Genomic DNA, 19,483 nt, shown 5'->3' on the forward strand with positions numbered 1-19,483 from the left:
TAACTTATAACCACGGAACCACCCCAGACCTTTCATGCATGACTTAAAGCACCTGAGTATTAGATTTACTGCCAGGGTCTAGTATGTCACTGCCAGGTCTGATTTTCTCTTTGGTTTTGAGCCCACGGCAAGAAGGCACCAGAGCCTGTTGTGGTAACAGGTTCACACTAGATAACACAACCACACAGTGCATGAAAAACATGAGGCGTGGCTAACGTTATCCAGCTTGAGTTAGCTTCCGAGCTAAAATACAAACTCGGTAGCACAGAGTAGATCCTCCATATGACGTTGAGAAATAGTGCATTGTGGGTAGTTTAGAAGATATCTGGAAATAAGTTAATAAATATGTAATAACGCAAAAACATAACTGTTTGAACTTAATAGGTAACCAGATCGTGACTACAACTAAGTTCCTAAGTCTTTAACCACACTGTGTTGTTACATTGGTGAGTAAAAACTAATGCTTCCTACCCTTTAACCTTTTGTCTGAAAATTAAATCTACATTTTACTCAACTTCGTTACCCACTCCAGTCAGCAGATGGCGATGTGGGACTTTAAGGCTATGCTGCTAGTGTGACGTATAATCTAGTGGACGGGACGCTTCTTTCAACAGCAGCAACAGTTAGTCAGACACCTCGGTAGCTTGCTAGACAAAATAGCCCAACCAATAAAGCTCTTTAGACGCTTTCGTGTATATTAGCCACTGTGTTTTAAACCCACTTATGTCGTCTAGTTAGTTATCCCATTTAATTTCATATTTACGGTGTTGTTGTTATTGGTCAGCTAGCTGGCTGGTTAAGTTAGCACTAGCCTAGCTAGCTAACATCCCCGACCATGAGTTCACTAAGCTACTCTCCTCCTGCTAAAGAAGAGGAGGTCTGCTGGACGGAGAAAGAAGCTCTAGTGAAAGAGGAGGAGGAAGAGGAGGATGTTACAATACAAAAACAAGTAGAGGGTGAAGCTGTTACCGTTAAAGAAGAAGAGAAAGACGTTACAGTGAAAGAAGAGGAAGACGCGTTCAGAGTGAAAGAGGATGAGGATGTTACAGTGAAAGAAGAGGAAGACGCGTTCAGAGTGAAAGAGGAGGAGGATGTTACAGTGAAAGAAGAGGAAGACGCGTTCAGAGTGAAAGAGGAGGAGGATGTTACAGTGAAAGAAGAGGGGGCTCCCGTTTTTGGAGTGAAAGAAGAGGAGGAGGAGATGACTGTCACATCGAAAAAGGATGAGGGAGAAGAGGAGGAAACTGGATATCTGGTTCCGGTTTCCCAAAGGCATCTTAAGGCATCCAATGGTTCTAATGATGAACTTAGCAGTAAGAGGGTTTTGAGAAACCGGGCCCTGATTAACACTAGTAAGTACTGTCTTAAAAACAGAGGCACAACCTCTGCAGTTGTTGAACTGATGTGTGGTGTTAAAGGGAAAATCTGCAGTTGCTACATCCATATTTGGACTTTTAAATTATTTATATATATCCATTGATTCTTGAAGAATATAACACATGCCTCATGAGCTTAGTTCAACTGTCGTACCCCATCAGATCCCAAAATAAGCTTTTTCTACTCCAATGTTTAGAAACAATGTAAATGTAAACCAACACTGTATCGCCTCAACATGGTTAAAACTATAATGTTGATATTATGGATGGTCAGTCCTTGCATCCATAGGTCTGTCTATGAATGTGAGAGTAGTTACATTTCTCCAGCCCCATCATCATCTTATTACCAAAACAGTGGCGGAATGACAGCTTTGTTATTGTTTGAACTGCAGATTGGTGGATTGATTGATGTGTGGCTTTTTTAAAGGGACAACCTAGGATTTAAACAGAAACAAAATGGCTGCTCTTAGACTTGGTTTGTTAACAGCTGAGGGATGGGGGCTGGAGAAATGTAACCACTCTCAAATTCATAGAGAAAGCTATTGTAGCAACCTTAACCCAAAACCTAGCGACCTCATCAAGAAGTTCAGACATCTTGGTATAACAGTTATAAGGTGTTGGCTTGACAGTCTCTGGACCCAGGTTTGAGTCCAGCTCAGGGCTACCCCTGGAATTCACTACACTATGAATACAAGGACTGGCCGTCCATAAGGTCAAAATCACAGTTTTAACCAAATTGAGACTATACAGTGTTTGTTTACAAACAGTGGCGTTATATGAGCTTATGTTTTGGTTTCTGATGGCGTAAGACAGTTGAAACATTTGAGGCATTTAAAAGTTATATTCTTAAAGAATCAATGACTATACAGTTTATGGGTCTTTCTATATCTGCCAGTGAGGCTTTCCTGTGGGGGTCAAATTGTTGGAGCTGTTGATAAGTCATTGGATAATATTCTGCAAATGTATTTTCATTTTTTTTAGGGCTGACCCTAGTCGACTGGTCGATTGTTTGGTCGATAGGCTGTTTTGTCGACAGAGATTTTTTTAGTCGAGCAGTCGCAAATACACTATATATACAAAAGTATGTGAACACCCCTTCAAATTAGTCGATTCAGCTGTTTCAGCCACAACCGTTGCTGACAGGTGTATAAAATCGAGCACACAGCCATGCAATTTCCATAGACAAACATTGGCAGTAGAATGGCCTTACTGAAGCGCTCAGTGACTTTAAACGTAGCACCGTCATAGGATGCCACCTTTCCAACAAGTCAGTTCGTCAAATTTCTGCCCTGCCAGAGCTGCCCCGGTCAACTGTAAGTGCTGTTATTGTGAAGTGGAAACGTCTAGGAGCAACAACGGCTGAACCGCGAAGTGGTAGGCCACACAAGCTCACAGAACGGGCCCGCCGAGTGCTGAAGCGCGTTCCAAACTGCCTCTGGAAGCAACGTCAGCAGAATAACTGTTAGTCGGGAGCTTCATGAAATGCGTTTCCATGGCCGAGCAGCCGCACACAAGCCCCAGATCACCATACGCAATGCCAAGTGTCGGCTGGAGTGGTGTAAAGCTCGCTGCCATTGGACTCTGGAGCAGTAGAAAGGCGTTCTCTGGAGTGATCAATCCGACGGACGAATCTGGGTTTAGCGGACGCCCGGAGAACACTACTTGCCCCAATGCATAGTGCCAACTGTAATGTTTGGTGGAGGAGGAATAATGGCCTGGGGCTGTTATTCATGGTTCGGTCCCCTTAGTTCCAGTGAAGGGAAATCTTAACGCTACAGCATACAGTGACATTCTAGACGATTCTGAGCTTCCAACTTTGTGGCAACAGCTTGGGGAAGGCCCTTTCCTGTTTCAGCATGACAATGCCCCTGTGCGTAAAGCAAAGTCCAAACAGAAATGGTTTGTCGAGATCGGTGTGGAAGAACTTGACTTGCCTGCACAGAGCCCTGACCTCAACCCCATCAAACACCTTTGGGATGAATTGGAAGGTCGACTGCGAGCCAGGCCTAATCGCCCAACGTCAGTGCCCGACCTCACTAAAGCTCTTGTGGCTGAATGGAAGCAAGTCCCCGCAGCAATGTTCCAACATCTAGTGGAAAGCCTTCCCAGAAGAGTGGAGGCTGTTATAGCAGCAAAGGGGGGGACCAACTCCATATTAATGCCTCTGCTTGAAACATGTAGGTATTACAGACACGGTCAGGGAGACGTTTTAAAATGTCAGTGAAGACTCTTGCCAGCTGGTCAGTGCATGCTCTGAGTACGCGTCCTGGTAATCTGTCTGTGAAGATTAACCTGTTTAACCCCCTTGGAGTCAATTGACGCAAATTTGCTTCAATCTAAGTAATTTAAGTAATCCATAGTACGACCATCTTAAAACAATTCCATATGTCAGTTTACACCCCCTCCCCCAACGGCTTAGATTTACAGGGGTTAAAGGTCTTACTCACATGCAAACCGTAGTCTGGCTTTTTTATGGCGGTTTTGGAGCAGTGGCTTCTTCCTTGCTGAGCGGCCTTTCAGGTTATGTCGATATAGGACTCATTTTACTGTGGATATAGATACTTTTGTAGCTGTTTCCTCCAGCATCTTCACAAGGTCCTTTGCTGTTGTTCTGGGATTGATTTGCACTTTTCGCACCAAAGTATGTTCATCTCTAGGAAACAGAACGCGTCTCGTTCCTGAGTGGTATGACGGCTGCGTGGTCCCATGGTGTTTATACTTGCGTACTATTGTTTGTACAGATGAACGTGGTACCTTCAGGCGTTTGGAAATTGCTCCCAATGATGAACCAGACTTGTGGAGGTCTACAATTTTTTTTCTGAGGTCTTGGCTGATTTCTTTTGATTGTCCCATGATGTCAAGCAAAGAGGCACTGAGTTTGAAGGTAGGCCTTGAAATACATCCACAGGTACACCTCCAATTTACTCAAATTATGTCAAATAGCCTATCAGAAGCTTCTAAAGCCATGACAAAATTTTCTGGAATTTTCCAAGCTGTTTAAAGGCACAGTCAACTTAGTGTATGTAAACTTCTGACCCACTTGAATTGTGATACAGTGAATTATAAGTCAAATAATCTGTCTGTAAACAATTGTTGGAAAAAGTACTTGTGTCATGCACAAAGTAGATGTCCTAACCGACTTGCCAAAACTATAGTTTGTTAACAAGACATTTGTGGAGTGGTTGAAAAACAAGTTTTAATGACTCCAACCTAAGTGTATGTAAACTTCCGACTTCAACTGTACACACACACACACACACACACACACACACACACACACACACACACACATAAAGTGTGTCTCAAATGGCTCCCTGTTCCCTATATAGTGCACTACTTTTGAGCAGAGCTCTATGGGGATAGGATGCCGTTTGAGTTACCAGTACATACAGGTAGAGTACACCAACAGAACTCATACAGTAGTAAATATACACAGTATAACATAGACATCTCTCTTCATACCTCAACGAGTTTTAATGACTCCCACCTGTAAGTGTCTGTAAACGTCCGACTTCTCTTTTCATCTGACCTGTCTTCGGGTCTAATTCCTCGCTCCTCTCTAATCCACTCTAAGCCTTATCAGTGACTGAAACCAGACTGCTGCCCTTCACCTCTCTCCTTAGGCATAGTCCTGGAACAGAGCCAGGGTTGAACAGAGTTCAGACTAAACCTGGTTAATCACAGCATGACGGGGGCGTTTGGACTGGGTGGTACAGAGGGAGGAGGCTTGTGTATGTTTGAGAAAATTGATTATGGACCTGCCATGTTTTAAGTATCGATAGATAGGTTTGGGAATCAATTAGGGGGTCAGAACGGAGCCAGGAAATGGCTCTGTTATTTTTGCATGACAGGGTTTGGTCCCACCACTATTGTTTCCAGACACGGAACTAGAAGGGAGGGAAGTCAGATACCGCCATTAAGGAAGTGGGCGGAGCGGTCAAGAGGTGAAAACTGGAGACAGTGGTGGAGGAACCAAAGAGGGAGGGATTAAGCTAAAATGAATGTAAAATGACTGTATAAACTGAGAGCTGAGAGGTGGAAAGTTAGATGCTCTGCAGACCACCTCGGCTATATTGATTGTAATAAAGTCTATCTTAATTCTACAAAAAACTCTGAAAGTACGTTGTGTTTGACTGAGGACAAAGACAATTTTCTACAACATTAATAATTAGATTGTTCTCTGCAATATTCTAACCTTAATGGTCCTCTGTAGCTCAATTGGTAGAGCATGGTTTGATCCCCGGGACCACCCATACGTAAAAATGTATGCACGCATGACTGTAAGTCACTTTGGATAAAAGCGTCTGCTAAATGGCATATTATTATTATTATTATTAATATGCTTGTCCTTAACAGTGTTGATTTAAATAAGAGCGTTAGTTTGCTGTGACCGTTACTAGTTTAGGCCACGCCCCCTCCTGGTTGTATCTCTTCCATATTTCAGCGTTGGGTCGGGAGGGTGGTACCATTTTTGTTTCCGGCCGCCTCGGACCCAATCAAAATCAACTTGAAACCCTCGTCATTTTCATCTCCAGATCTGTTGCTTCCTCTAACCCCGGTCAATCTACGTTTTCTATGGCGGTTTAATTACATGGAAAGACTCAAATACACCATGGAAAACTACCTTGCCATGCAACTGAATCCACTTCTGAGCATTGTTAAATTTGCTGCCGTTTTACAATGCTGGTTTTGTTTAAAAAAATAGTTTCTCCTACAGACACCTTGACAGACTAGCCTTACCTTTGTGCTTTAAGTGAAAGGTGTGTTAACCAAGTCAAGTTACTGGACTAAAAGGAGGAGAATAGTGAGGGGAGATCAGAGGGACATGCAGGAGATTGGGGAGTTCAGAGGGACATGCAGGAGATTGGGGAGTTCAGAGGGACATGCAGGAGATTGGGGAGTTCAGAGGGACATGCAGGAGATTGGGGAGTTCAGAGGGACATGCAGGAGATTGGGGAGTTCAGCGGGACATGCAGGAGATTGGGGAGTTCAGAGGGACATGCAGGAGATTGGGGAGTTCAGAGGGACATGCAGGAGATTGGGGAGTTCAGAGGGACATGCAGGAGATTGGGGAGTTCAGAGGGACATGCAGGAGATTGGGGAGTTCAGAGGGACATGCAGGAGATTGGGGAGTTCAGAGGGACATGCAGGAGATTGGGGAGTTCAGAGGGACATGCAGGAGATTGGGGAGTTCAGATGGACAGGCAGGAGATTGGGGAGTTCAGAGGGACATGCAGGAGATTGGGGAGTTCAGAGGGACATGCAGGAGATTGGGGAGTTCAGAGGGACATGCAGGAGATTGGGGAGTTCAGAGCATTAAATTGAAGATGATTCTCTGGTAACTGCTCTGGTGGACATTCCTGCAGTCAGCATGCCAATTGCACGCTCCTTCAAAACTTGAGACATCTGTGGCATTGTGTTATGTGACAAAACTGCACATTTTAAAGTGGCCTTTTATTGTCTCCAGCACAAGGTGCACCTGTGTAATGATCATACTGTTTAATCGGCTTCTTGATTTGCCACACCTGTCAAGTGGATGGATTATCTTGGCAAAGGAGAAATGCTCACTGACAGGGATATAAACAAAAATGTTGTGCGTATGAAAAATTTATTATTTCAGGCTCGTGAAATCAAAACTTTAAATGTTGCATTTACAGAATATTAATAGATTTACAAAATAAATATCCAAAGACAAATGTTTTAAGGGCATGAAAAATAGTAATGTTCTACTTTATCCCTGTAGCTCAGTTGGTAGAGCATGGCGCTTGCAACGCCAGGGTTGTGGGTTCGTTTCCCACTGGGGGGGCAGTATGAAAATGTATGCACTCACTAACTGTAAGTCGCTCTGGATAAGAGCGTCTGCTAAAATGACTAAAATGTAAAATGTATCGAAGGCTTTATAAAATCACAAAAGAGAATAAAACTCTCATCAGAGACCAAATCTGAGTAATCTATGATATTTAATAGCAGTGTGACATTATTCGAGATTTGTCTATTTCTCATCAACCCTGACCGGGACTCATCTATAACGGCATCCAAAACCAGAGCTATTAGCTTAGAATCGTTATTTAAAAGACAAAGTGGACGCCAATTATCAATGAGTAACAAGTATTTTTTTTAGGTTAGATAATTAAACCTTTCGTTAGAGGGGCTAGCATACAAACTGTAGCACAGACTAGATCAATATGATGTTGAGAAATAGTGCATTGTGGGTAGTTTAGAAGATATTGGAAATAAAATAATAAATATGTAATAACCCCAAAAACATAACAATGTGTGTACTTATAGGTAACCAGATTATGACTACAACTACGTTATTACGTCTTTAAAACGCCACCGTGTTGTTACATTGGTGGGTAAAAAAAACTCATGCTTCCTACGCTTTAACTTTTTGTCTGAAAATAAAATCTACATTTTACTCAACTTCGTTACCCACTCCAGTCAGCAGATGGCGATGTGGCACTTTAAGGCTATGCTGCTAGTGTGACGTATAATCTAGTGGACGGGACGCTTCTTTCAACAGCAGCAACAGTTAGTCAGACACCTCGGTAGCTTGCTAGCCAAAATAGCCCAACCAATAAAGCTCTTTAGACGCTTTCGTGTATAATAGCCACTGTGTTTTAAACCTACTTCTGTCGTCTAGTTAGTTATCCCATTTAATTTCATATTTACGGTGTTGTTGTTATTGGTCAGCTAGCTGGCTGGTTAAGTTAGCACTAGCCTAGCTAGCTAACATCCCCGACCATGAGTTCACTAAGCTACTCTCCTCCTGCTAAAGAAGAGGAGGTCTGCTGGACGGAGAAAGAAGCTCTAGTGAAAGAGGAGGAGGAAGAGGAGGATGTTACAATGCAAAAACAAGTAGAGGGTGGTGAGGCTGTTACCGTGAAAGAAGAAGAGAAAGACGTTACAGTGAAAGAAGAGGAAGACGCGTTCAGAGTAAAAGAGGAGGAGGATGCAGTTTTTGGAGTGAAAGAAGAGGGGGAGGAAGAGGAGGGAACTGGATATCTGGTTCCGGTTTCCCAAAGGCACCTTAAGGCATCCAATGGCTCTAATGATGAACTAAGCAGTAAGATGCATCTTAAAAACAGAGGCACAAACTCTGCAGTTGTTGATCTGATGTGTGGTGTTAAAGGGGAAATCTGCAGTTGCTACATCCATATTTGGACTTTTAAATTATTTACATTCTTGAAGAATATAACACATGCCTCATAAGCTTAGTTCAACTGTCGTACCCCATCAGATCCCAAAATAAGCTTTTTCTACTCCAATGTTTAGAAACAATGTAAATGTAAACCAACACTGTATCGCCTCAACATGGTTAAAACTATAATGTTGATACCATGGATGGTCAGTCCTTGCATCCATAGGTCTGTCTATGAATGTGAGAGTAGTTACATTTCTCCAGTCCCATCCATCATCTTATTACCAAAACAGTGGCAGAATGACAGCTTTGTTATTGTTTGAACTGCAGATTGGTGGATTGATTGATGTGTGGCTTTTTTAAAGGGACAACCTTGGATTTAAACATAAACAAAATGGCTGCCCTTAGACTTGGTTTGGTAAACAGCTGAGGGATGGGGGCTGGAGAAATGTAACCACTCTCAAATTCATAGAGAAAGCTATTGTAGCAACCTTAACCCAAAACCTAGCGACCTCATCAAGAAGTTCAGACATCTTGGTATAACAGTTATAAGGTGTTGGCTTGACAGTCTCTGGACCCAGGTTTGAGTCCAGCTCAGGGCTACCCCTGGAATTCACTACACTATGAATACAAGGACTGGCCGTCCATAAGGTCAAAATCACAGTTTTAACCAAATTGAGACTAAACAGTGTTTGTTTCCAAACAGTGGCGTTATATGAGCTTATGGGTCGGCAGGTAGCTTAGTGGGTAAGAGCGTTGTGCCAGTAACCGAAAGGTCGCTGGTTCTAATCCCCAAGCCGACTAGGTGAAAAATCTGTCGATGTGCCCTTAAGCAAGGCACTTAACCCTAATTGCTCCTGTAAGTCGCTCTGGATAAGAGCGTCTGCTAAATGACAAAAAAAAAAAAAAATGTTTTGGTTTCTGATGGGGTAAGACAGTTGAAACATTTGAGGCATTTAAAAGTTATATTCTTCAGGAATCAATGACTATCCAGTTTATGGGTCTTTCTATATCTGCCAGTGAGGCTTTCCTGTGGGGGTCAAATTGTTGGAGCTGTTGATAAGTCATTGTATAATATTCTGCAAATGTATTTTCATTTTTTTTAGGGCTGACCCTAGTCGACTGGTCGATTGTTTGGTCAATAGGCTCTTTTGTCGACAGAGATTTTTTTAGACTGAGATTTTTTTAGTCGAGCAGTCGCAAATACACTATATATACAAAAGTGTGTGGACACCCCTTCAAATTAGTCGATTCAGCTGTTTCAGCCACAACCGTTGCTGACAGGTGTATAAAATCGAGCACACAGCCATGCAATTTCCATAGACAAAAATTGGCAGTAGAATGGCCTTACTGAAGCGCTCAGTGACTTTAAACGTAGCACCGTCATAGGATGCCACCTTTCCAACAAGTCAGTTCGTCAAATTTCTGCCCTGCTAGAGCTGCCCCGGTCAACTGTAAGTGCTGTTATTGTGAAGTGAAAATGTCTAGGAGCAACAACGGCTGAACCGCGAAGTGGTAGGCCACACAAGCTCACAGAACAGGCCCGCTGAGTGCTGAAGCGCGTTCCAAACTGCCTCTGGAAGCAACGTCAGCAGAATAACTGTTAGTCGGGAGCTTCATGAAATGGGTTTCCATGGCCGAGCAGCCGCACACAAGGCCCAGATCACCATGCTTAATGCCAAGTGTCGGCTGGAGTGGTGTAAAGCTCGCTGCCATTGGACTCTGGAGCAGTAGAAAGGCGTTCTCTGGAGTGATCATTCCGACGGACGAATCTGGGTTTAGCGGACGCCCGGAGAACACTACTTGCCCCAATGCATAGTGCCAACTGTAATGTTTGGTGGATGAGGAATAATGGTCTGGGGCTGTTTTTCATGGTTCGGGCTAGGCCCTTAGTTCCAGTGAAGGGAAATCTTAACGCTACAGCATACAGTGACATTCTAGACGATTCTGTGCTTCCAACTTTGTGGCAACAGTTTGGGGAAGGCCCTTTCCTGTTTCAGCATGACAATGTCCCTGTGCGTAAAGCAAAGTCCAAACAGAAATGGTTTGTCGAGATCGGTGTGGAAGAACTTGACTTGCCTGCACAGAGCCCTGACCTCAACCCCATCGAACACCTTTGGGATGAATTGGAAGGCCGACTTCGAGCCAGGCCTAATCGCCCAACGTCAGTGCCCCGACCTCACTAAAGCTCTTGTGGCTGAATGGAAGCAAGTCCCCGCAGCAATGTTCCAACATCTAGTGGAAAGCCTTCCTAGAAGAGTTGAGGCTGTTATAGCAGAAAAGGGGGGACCAACTCCATATTAATGCCTCTGCTTGAAACATGTAGGTATTACAGACACGGTCAGGGAGACGTTTTAAAATGTCAGTGAAGACTCTTGCCAGCTGGTCAGTGCATGCTCTGAGTACGCATCCTGGTAATCTGTCTGTGAAGATTAACCTGTTTAACCCCTTGGAGTCAATTGACGCAGATTTGCTTCAATCTAAGTAATTTAAGTAATCCATAGTACGACCATCTTAAAACAATTCCATATGTCAGTTTAGCCCCCCTCCCCCAACGGCTTAGATTTACAGGGGTTAAAGGTCATACTCACATCGGCTAAGGAGAGAGTGATCATACAGTCGTCCGGAACAGCTGGTGCACAAGACTTTGTGGAGGCCACGGAGATGGCACAGTCCATAGCTCTAAGACATGTGATACATAAATTGTATATGGTTATATTATGTACAAAATAATGATGCAACACTAATAAATATAATATTATTTTATAACAAATGTACTTTCTCCCGCTTTGGATACTGTCGCTGTCCGCGGTTCTGAATGTAATTATATGCACAAGCACAAAAACACCACATCTGCAATTTTAGTCCCGTCTGAATCTGCCATGGCAGTCATTTTTACATGGCAGGAGAGTAACAATTCAAGCCAGAATAACCTACTGTTTTTTGGCGAACTCCAAGGTCCTCTGGTATTACTAGTCCCGTGTGAATCGACATCCCTGTGTTTTGAGAGAAATGAGTTTGACAGGTGTTGCTCACGGTTTGATCAAGAAAACAATAACTGATTTGATCAATTTAACGAAGTGCTGCTCATAGCCTACATATCAAGGGCCTGCAAGTATCAACTTTCACAGTGGATGATTTTGTTCATATGTTTTGTGCGTATTAATATTTCTAGCCTACAATCATCGATGTTACTACTAATGTGAAAACAAGACAAGATATTACTATTATTGCTCACTTGACTGTCTTAAGACAATTGTCAAATAATTTAACAGATGTCAATTGTTGTACAGCTTCATGGGTACGCTCTGGGCATCACCTTTTACCTCAAATAAACAGTATTTCTGCTGTTGTGGGCCTTTAACCATCTGTCTGACTTTGTCGTTCACACAGAAGAGAGACGTGACTATCGTGGATCCTCTGGGGAGCCTCAACAACATCATGAAGCTGAGGAGGCAGAGAAGAGTCCCTCCAGATCAGAACACCTCAAGAAACACCAGCGGAGACCCACAGGGAAGAAATCTCACCACTGCTCTGACTGTGGGAAGAGTTACTCAAGATCAGATTCACTAAAAGTACACCAGAGAATTCACACAGGCGATACAGCTCACTGCTGCTCTGACTGTGGGAAGATATTCACTTCTTCAGCAGACCTCAAAAGACATGAGAGAATCCATACAGGGGAGAAACCTTATAGCTGTAATCAATGCGGGAAAAGTTTTACTACATCTAGCCATCTGACTAGGCACCAGAGAACACACACAGGAGAGAAACCTTATAGCTGTGATCAATGCGGGAAGAGTTTTACTCAATCAAGCTGCCTGATAGAACATCAGAGAACACACACAGGAGAGAAACCTTATAGCTGTGATCAATGTGGGAAGAGTTTTAGTCGATCAAGCAACCTGATGGTACATATGAGAACACACACTAGAGAGAAACCTTATAGCTGTCATCAATGTGGGAAGAGTTTTAGTGCATCAAGCTGCCTGATGGCACATTTGAGAACGCACACTGGAGAGAAACCTTATAGCTGTGATCAATGTGGGAAGAGTTTTAGTGATTCAAGCAACCTGATGGCACATTTGAGAACACACACTGGAGAGAAACCTTATAGCTGTGATCAATGTGGGAAGAGTTTTAGTCGATCAAGCAGCCTGATGATACATTTGAGAACGCACACTGGAGAGAAACCTTATAGCTGTGATCAATGTGGCAAGAGATACGCTGGTAAAAGAACTCTGATTAAACATCAGAAAGTACATACATGAAGGAGTTGTTTCATGATATCAATTAAATAATGTCACAATGTTTTAACATTGTTGTATGAGTATTTTAATGAATTTCACAATGTAGAACCATTTAAATGTTTAGTCATTTAGCAGACGCTCTTATCCAGAGCAACTTACAGTTAGTGAGTGCATACATAATTTTAGTATTTTTCATACTGCCCCCCCCGTGGGAATCGAACCCACAACCCTGGCGTTGCAAACGCCATGCTCTACCAACTGAGCTACATCCCTGCTGGCCATTCCCTCCCCTACCCTGGACGACGCTGGGCCAATTGTGCGCCGCACCAACCGTTTTCCCCCTGTTCTATTGATTTCAGCGTGAAATTGATATTAGCCTCATCAGGGGGAAAATCCAGGCTCTGAAATTAGTTGTGTTACACTTACCACGTTGGCGACCCACTTGATTCAAAATGCAACACTTCTAAATGTAGCTAGCTGTTTTCTACAAATTGTCCTCTGACCAGTGATGTACACATTATTCCCAGATTCCGTGTGGGTTTTTGAGCTGTTAGTTTTAACAGGACGTGCAACCTCATCTCCCCCCTCGCGCGCAATTGATTTCAACATGATATCGATATGAGTGATGACAAATAAGTGTTGCGTTTCTCTTCGTTTTGGGGACCGCTAAATTTAAATGAATCACTCCAAAATGTAGCTGACTGTCTTCTGCAGGTTGTCCTCTAACCAGTGAAGTAAAAGATATCGCCCGTTTCCATGTGTATTTTTGTTGTTGTTTTAGTTTCAACAGCATGTACAACCTGATTTCCCCCCCTAATCGATATTTGTGATTTATTGCCACTTGTCAAAACAACAGTGTTTTTGGTGCTTGTGCAGTTAATAAGGTGGTTGTTTAAAAAAATACAAGCAATATGATTACTATTGTGGAACATGTTTGTGTCGATAGTACATTTTATGTTTATGTTTTCCATTTATCACAAACTGTTTCTGCATATTGGTTATTGATTTGGACACGTTAAAACGGTGTTTTGACATTGGGCAGTATCCCACCTTGCAAAATATAGTTGAAAAGACGTTGAAAAGAAGACTATGCTCGAGGTCCAATCTACGTTTGGTTTTGGTTGAAAGTAAATGTTAAAAATATGTATTTTTTAGGTCGTTGTTTCAACGACTTGAAAACAACTTCATTTCAACGTACTTGCAGCCTATAAACATTGACGCAGGATAACACATGCGTCTATGAACTGTTTTATTAACAATCTTACATCACTCCAGTATTTCTTTACAACATTCAAGTGCTAATTGTCTTTATTCCACTACTGAAGAAGCATGACTCAAATCACCTACTCATATTTCAAACATCCAGCCTGACAAAATATAAAAAATTTATTATTCCATGCCTCCCTATTGGAAATGAATTAATGCCAATACATATTTCCAAAGGGGTGTGTAACACTTAGTAATCATAATAATTTATGTGATTAACTGATTTTTTGTTTCCTTAGAATGCTCTTTAGTATTTCAATTTTTATTGTTATTCTTTAGTTTTTTTATCCTTGCGATTGTTGTGTAAATATTTCAGTTTTTATTTTCATTGTTTTTATTAGTTATTTCCTGTGAAGCGCATTGTGTCGCATCAATGTCTGAAATGTGCTGTATAAATAAAGCTTGATTTGAATTGAACATATTGCAAAATAAATGAACCCAATGACAGACCAATATGGTGCAAAATCAACACATATCTTGGTCAAAATAGTATGTAACTTCAGTATCAGTTTTCAACCAAATCCAGGACATTTTTGTTGAAAATGAAAAATGTTGAAATCAACAATAGGATTCAACTACTGAAACAAACGAATGGATGAAAACAGATGAATCCCACCTTTCAAGCCTGCTGAAGGCGTGGTATCGTGGTAAACACCACCCTGGGCTTTACCAGGGGCATGCTTGAGGTGGTCTCCCACAGCTCTGCGTATGCCATTGTTAGGTTCTGACGGACAGAGTAAAACACTCAAACCAAGTTTATTCACCCACTGGGTCAAATAGCTGAAAAGACCGTGGAGCTCAGTTGGTAGAGCATGGCGCTTGCAACGCCAGGGTTGTGGGTTCGTTTCCCACGAGGGGCCAGTATGAAAAAGGGTATGCACTCACTAACTGTAAGTCGCTCTGGATAAGAGTGTCTGCTAAATGACCAAAATGTAAATAAACACACAAACACATATACAGTGGGGGAAAAAAGTTTTTAGTCAGCCACCAATTGTGCAAGTTCTAAAACTTAAAAAGATGAGAGAGGCCTGTAATTTTAATCATAGGTACACGTCAACTATGACAGACAAAATGAGAAAAAAAATCCAGAAAATCACATTGTAGGATTTTGAATGAATTTATTTGCAAATTATGGTGGAAAATAAGTATTTGGTCACCTACAAACAAGCAAGATTTCTGGCTCTCACAGACCTGTAACTTCTTCTTTAAGAGGCTCCTCTGTCCTCCACTCGTTACCTGTAATGGCACCTGTTTGAACTTGTTATCAGTATAAAATACACCTGTCCACAACCTCAAACAGTCACACTCCAAACTCCACTATGGCCAAGACCAAAGAGCTGTCAAAGGACACCAGAAACAAAATTGTAGACCTGCACCAGGCTGGGAAGACTGAATCTGCAATAGGTAAGCAGCTTGGTTTGAAGAAATCAACTGTGGGAGCAATTATTAGGAAATGGAAGACATACAAGCCCACTGATAATCTCCCTCGATCTGGGGCTCCACGCAAGATCTCACCCCGTGGGGTCAAAATGATCACAAGAACGGTGAGCAAAAATCCCAGAACCACACGGGGGGACAGAGTGAATGACCTGCAGAGAGCTGGGACCAAAGTAACAAAGCCTACCATCAGTAACACACTACGCCGCCAGGGACTCAAATCCTGCAGTGCCAGACGTGTCCCCCTGCTTAAGCCAGTACATGTCCAGGCCCGTCTGAAGTTTGCTAGAGTGCATTTGGATGATCCAGAAGAGGATTGGGAGAATCTCATATGGTCAGATGAAACCAAAATAGAACTTTTTGGTAAAAACTCAACTCGTCGTGTTTGGAGGACAAAGAATGCTGAGTTGCATCCAAAGAACACCATACCTACTGTGAAGCATGGGGGTGTAAACATCATGCTTTGGGGCTGTTTTTCTGCAAAGGGACTAGGACGACTGATCCGTGTAAAGGAAAGAATGAATGGGGCCATGTATCGTGAGATTTTGAGTGAAAACCTCCTTCCATCAGCAAGGGCATTGAAGATGAAACGTGGCTGGGTCTTTCAGCATGACAATGATCCCAAACACACCACCCAGGCAACAAAGCAGTGGCTTCGTAAGAAGCATTTCAAGGTCCTGGAGTGGCCTAGCCAGTCTCCAGATCTCAACCCCATAGAAAATCTTTGGAGGGAGTTGAAAGTCCGTGTTGCCCAGCGACAGCCCCAAAACATCACTGCTCTAGAGGAGATCTGCATGGAGGAATGGGCCAAAATACCAGCAACAGTGTGTGAAAACCTTGTGAAGACTTACAGAAAACGTTTGACCTGTGTCATTGCCAACAAAGGGTATATAACAAAGTATTGAGAAACTTTTGTTATTGACCAAATACTTATTTTCCACCATAATTTGCAAATAAATTCATAAAAAATCCTACAATGTGATTTTCTGGATTTTTTTTCCTCATTTTGTCTGTCATAGTTGACGTGTACCTATGATGAAAATTACAGTCCTCTCTCATCTTTTTAAGTGGGAGAACTTGCACAATTGGTGGCTGACTAAATACTTTTTTCCCCCACTGTACCACCTCTAGACAGCCAATACATCTCTGCTGCTAGACAGGACTTTAGTGGTGACTATTCTTTCTCACTTCATGTGACCTGACCTCGGCCCAAATTCCTCCCTCCTCCCCAACTCACGGCTGTCCTACCTTATCTGTCGACTGAAACCAGACCGTGGCCCTTCTCCTCTCCAGAGGATACATGAGATTTAACAATAACATGTTCTGGCAGAATCTAAACTTTTCTACATCTCACTCAGTAGATTTCCATACCTCCAGTACTAATATGTTAACATGAATAAGGTCATTTCAAGTTAGAATTCAACACCATGTTCTGTGGCCTTGCTGTTCCATTTCTTGACTGCCCCTGCAACACAGAAAGAAACACATTTTGTCATATTATATAAAACACAAAGCATCTGCGGCCTCATATCAAATGTATTTATAAAGCCCTTTTTATATCAGCAGATGTCACAAAGTGCTATACAGAAACCCAGCCTAAAACCCCAAACATCAAGCAATGCAGATATAGAAGCACGGTGGCTAGGAAAAACTCCCTAGAAAGGCAGAAACCTAGGAAGAAACCTAGAGAGGAACCAGGCTCTGAGGGGTGGCCAGTCCTCTTCTGGCTGTGTCGGGTGGAGATAAGAGTACATGGCCATTAAGGCCAGATCCTTCTTCAAGATGTTCAAACATTCATAGATGACCAGCAGGGTCAAATAATAATCACAGTGGTTGTAGAGGGTGCAACAGGTCAGTACCTCAGGAGTTGAGCATTCTGAGGTCAAAACAGCAGGTGCGGTAGAGAGAGGGTCGATATCAGCAGGTCCGGGACAAAGGATCACGTCCGGTGAACAGGTCAGGGTTCTATAGCCGCAGGCAGAAGAGTTGAAACTGGAGCGGCAGCACGACCAGGTGGACTGGGGACAGCAAGGAGTCATCAGGCATGGTAGTCCTGAGGCATGGTCCCTGGGGCTCAGGTCCTCCGGGAGGGCAGGGAGAGAGAGGAGAATTAGAGGGATTATACTTAAATTCACACAGGACACCAGATAAGACCCCTCTCTGGCTGTAGAAGTGTTCTTCCTAACCAGTCCCTCAACAGCTCTCTGGCTGTAGAAGTGTTCTTCCTAACCAGTCCCTCAACACCTCTCTGGCTGTAGAAGTGTTCTTCCTAACCAGTCCCTCAACACCTCTCTGGCTGTAGAAGTGTTCTTCCTAACCAGTCCCTCAACAGCTCACTGGCTGTAGAAGTGTTCTTCCTAACCAGTCCCTCAACAGCTCTCTGGCTGTAGAAGTGTTCTTCCTAACCAGTCCCTCAACACCTCTCTGGCTGTAGAAGTGTTCTTCCTAACCAGTCCCTCAACAGCTCTCTGGCTGTAGAAGTGTTCTTCCTAACCAGTCCCTCAACAGCTCTCTGGCTGTAGAAGTGTTCTTCCTAACCAGTCCCTCAACAGCTCTCTGGCTGTAGAAGTGTTCTTCCTAACCAGTCCCTCAACAGCTCTCTGGCTTTAGAAGTGTTCTTCCTAACCAGTCCCTCAACAGCTCTCTGGCTAAAGAACTGGGGAGGGGTCTTATCTGGTTGTCAGAGTGTTGCGTGTGGATGTAGTGAAGGGAATCAAGCGCAGGGACAAGGATGTTCTTCAACAGACTTTTAGTACTTTCCAAAACAGGAATGAGTCGCCACCCCAACCGGGCGGCACGAACAATTACGCACAACACACAGTGCGGAAAACAAGAAAAAGCGCACGCAGTGCGAACTCTCGAAATAACAACAAACGAGAGAGAAAACTCCTCGGAGGCAAGCTGACAATAACAATCACACATAACACCTGACCCGAATAAACGAAACTAAATAGGGAACACAATCAAACACAAACAAGGGACAGGTGTTACAAACAGACAAAACCAAACGAACATGAAACATAGAACGGTGGCAGCTAGTACTCCGGAGACGACGACCGCCGAAGCCTGCCCGAACAAGGAGGAGGAGCAGCCTCGGCCGAAACCGTGACAGTACCCCCCCCTTGACACGCGGCTCCAGCCGTGCGCCGACCCGGGGCTCGGGGACGACCCGGACGACGCGGAGCAGGGCGCGCAGGATGACCCCGATGGAACTCGGTCAGCAGGGACTGGTCCAATATGTCCCTCCTTGGCACCCAGCACCGCTCCTCCGGGCCGTACCCCTCCCACTCCACGAGATATTGAAGACCCCCCATCCGGCGTCTCGAATCAAGGATGGACCTCAAAGTGTACGCTCGATGTCCAACGGGGGCGGAGGAGTCTCCTCTATCTCATACTCCTGGAGTGGACCAGCTACCACTGGCCTGAGGAGAGACACATGGAACGAGGGGTTAATATTCCTATAGTCAATAGGCAGTTCTAACCTGTAACACACCTCGTTCAACCTCCTCAGGACTTTGAATGGCCCCACAAACCGCCGACCCAGCTTCCGGCAGGGCAGGCGGAGGGGCAGGTTTCTGGTCGAGAGCCAGACTCGATCTCCAGGTGCGTACACAGGCCCCTCACTGCGGTGGAGATCGGCGCTCGTTTTCTGCCGACGGATGGCCCGCTGCAGATGTACGTGGGCAGCGTTCCATGTTTCCTCCGAGCGCCGTACCCATTCATCCACCGCAGGGGCCTCGATCTGGCTCTCGTGCCAAGGTGTCAGAACCGGCTGGTACCCTAACACACACTGGAAAGGGGTTAGTTGGGTGGAGGAGTGGCGGAGAGAGTTCTGTGCCATTTCGGCCCACGGAACGTATCTCGCCCACTCCTCCGGCCGGCCCTGGCAATAAGACCTCAGAAACCTACCCACCTCCTGGTTAACACGTTCAACCTGCCCATTACTCTCCGGGTGGTAACCCGAGGTAAGGCTTACCGAAACCCCCAACCGTTCCATAAACGCTCTCCACACT

The 19,483-nt window shown here is 43.9% G+C and overlaps 1 long non-coding RNA gene across 1 annotated transcript; it reads right to left on the reverse strand.

The window, feature by feature from the left end:
- Positions 1-591: 591 nt before the first annotated feature.
- LOC311120586 lies at positions 592-16,209 on the reverse strand. The gene is made up of 3 exons (XR_014612174.1): positions 11,909-16,209; positions 8,375-8,475; positions 592-1,244 (listed from the first exon to the last, which is right to left on the reverse strand). It is a non-coding gene; the product is annotated as an uncharacterized lncRNA (long non-coding RNA).
- Between the last annotated feature and the right edge of the window lie 3,274 nt (positions 16,210-19,483).

The sequence above is a fragment of the Coregonus lavaretus genome (genome assembly GCF_964263955.1).
Source record: "Coregonus lavaretus genome assembly, contig: HAP1_SCAFFOLD_47, whole genome shotgun sequence".
In the NCBI taxonomy this organism is placed as follows: Eukaryota; Metazoa; Chordata; class Actinopteri; order Salmoniformes; family Salmonidae; genus Coregonus; species Coregonus lavaretus.